This window comes from Mustela lutreola, chromosome 5, assembly GCF_030435805.1.
Source record: "Mustela lutreola isolate mMusLut2 chromosome 5, mMusLut2.pri, whole genome shotgun sequence".
Taxonomy (NCBI): domain Eukaryota; kingdom Metazoa; phylum Chordata; class Mammalia; order Carnivora; family Mustelidae; genus Mustela; species Mustela lutreola.
Window position 1 is genome coordinate 55,049,108 of NC_081294.1, and position 2,473 is coordinate 55,051,580.

Sequence of the window (2,473 nt, forward strand, 5' to 3'; positions counted from 1 at the left end):
GGTACTACTTTTAGAAGTCTTCTTGTAGAACAGGTAATGAATGAATTAACACAGAGGTAATAGGGATGGAGAAAAGAATATAGATCTGAAAGTATTTAACAGGTAACTCAGCAGTATTGGGTGACTGAATTGGATATAGGGACAAAGAGAAATTACTTATGATGGGATGTTCACTGGAGACACAAATGCAAAGGCTCATACAGGAGGAGGAAAAGATAAAGCATGAAGATAGTAAGTTTTGTTTTTGATTTTTTGGGATTGCTTCTTTGTTATCTTGATAACAATCAGAAACATATATACAATGGTAATTGAATATATGTAAGAAGTTCAGGGGAAAGATTGGGACTAAAGCTAAGTAATGGATTATCAGCATAAAGGACATAGTTGAGAGATAAGTTCATTAGATAACTCCTTTCTGCCTGTGGGCGCTGCAGAGTAAGCATCATTAGAGTCTCCCTTCCCACTGCAGTCATGTCTAAATCTGAGTCTCCCAAAGAGCCTGAACAGCTGCTGAAGCTCTTCATTGGAGGTTTGAGCTTTCATCGATGAGAGTCTGAGAAGCCGTTTTGAGCAATGGGGAAACTCTTACAGACTGTGTGGTAATGAGAGATCCCAAAACCAAGTGCTCCCGAGGTTTTGGGTTTGTCACATATGCTGCTGTGGAGGAAGTAGATGCAACCATGAATGCAGGGCCAGACAAGGTCCAGGGAAGATTTGTGGAACCAAATAAGACTATCTCAAGAGAAGATTTCTCAAAGACCTGGTACCCACTAAACTGTGAAAAGGATTTTTGTTGGTAGCATTAAAGCAGACACTGGATAACATCATCTAAGAGATTATTTTGAGTAGTATGGGAAAATTAAAGTGATTGAGGTCATGACTGACTGAGGCAGTGACAAATAGAGAAGTTTTCCTTTTGTAACATTTGATGACTGTGACTCTGTAAACAAGATTGTCATTCAAAAATCCCATACTGTGAATGGCCACAACTGTGAAGTAAGGAAAGCCCTATCTAAGCAAGAGATGACTAGTGCTTCATCCAGCCAAAGAGGTTGAAGTGGTTCTGGAAACTTTAGTGGTGGTTGTGTAGGTGGTTTTGTTGGGAATGACAACTTTGGTCATGGAGGAAACTTCAGTGGGTGAGGTGGCTTTGGTGGCAGTCTAGGTGGTGGTAGATATAGTGGCAGAGGGGATGACTATAATGGATGGTGGTTATGGAGTAGGTGGCCCTGGTTACTCTGGAGGAAGCAGAGGCTATGGAAGTGGTGGACAAGGTAATGAAAACCAGGGCAGTGGCTATGGTGGAAATGGCAGCTATCATAGCTATAACAGCAGGGGAGGCAGAGACAGCTATGGTGGTGGCAGTGGAAGCAACTTTGGAGGTGGTGGAAGCTATAATTATTTTGACAATTACAGCAGTCAATCCTCACATTTTGGAACCGTGAAAGGAGGAAATTTTGGAGGCAGAAGCTCGGCCCCTGTGGTGGTAGAGGCCTGTTCTTTGCCAAACCACGAACCAAGGTGGCTCTGGTGGTTCCAGCAGCAGCAGTAGCTATGGCAGTGGCAAAAGGTTTTAATTACTGCCAGGAAACAAAGCTTAGCAGGAGAGGAGAGCCAGAGAAGTAACAGGGAAGCTATAGGTTACAACAGATTTGTGAACCCAGCCAAGTGTAGTGGTGGCAGGGCCTCTCTGCTACAAAGAAGACATATTTTAGATAATACTCATGTGTATGGGCAAAAATCCTAAGGACTGTGTTCATGACTAATTGTATATGTGCTGCTGAAGCGAGCACTGTATTTGTGACTAATTGCATAACAGGTTATTTCAGTTTCTGTTCTATGGAAAGTATAAAGCATTCCAACAAAAGGGTTTTAATGTAGATTATTTTTTTTTTTGCACCCATGCTGTTGATTGCTAAATGTAATAGTCTGATTTTGACACTGAATAAATGTGTCTTTAAAAAAATATAAAAGACATTGTTGAACATATGGAATCATCATATAGGATCATTCAGCAGGAGAGTCTTTACTCAGAAGAATAATGTGGAATACAAAAAGCATGGGCTTTTAAAAGGAGATGTTGGACCAAAAAGGGAACTGAAACAGAGCCAGGGAAGAAATAAAAAAGATAGGGATGAGGAAATCCACAGTACTTCAACATCATAGTAACCAACCAGCTAGAGAATTTCAGGAAGAAGGAAGTGACTGACAATGCCAAAATGTGGCAACGAACCCCAATCAGAGGAATATTAAACAATTGCTACTAAAATTGACATTTGGGAACTTATTAGATGATTTAATGAAAATACCTGAAGTTAGGTTTGTTTGGGTTTTTTCGGTTTTGTTTGTTTGTTTGTTTGTTTTGTTTTCGTTTTTAGCAGAAGTCAAATATCAAGAACTGAGGAGAAAACAGTGAGGAATAGAAGTGGTTGAAATGATTCTTTGAAGAATTTTAAATTGCTTGGACAGGAAA

The 2,473-nt window shown here is 40.1% G+C and overlaps 1 pseudogene; it reads left to right on the forward strand.

Annotated features, from left to right (window-relative positions):
• The first annotated feature begins 471 nt into the window (after positions 1–471).
• LOC131831352 (heterogeneous nuclear ribonucleoprotein A1-like) lies at positions 472–1,577 on the forward strand (annotated as a pseudogene).
• Positions 1,578–2,473: the final 896 nt, after the last annotated feature.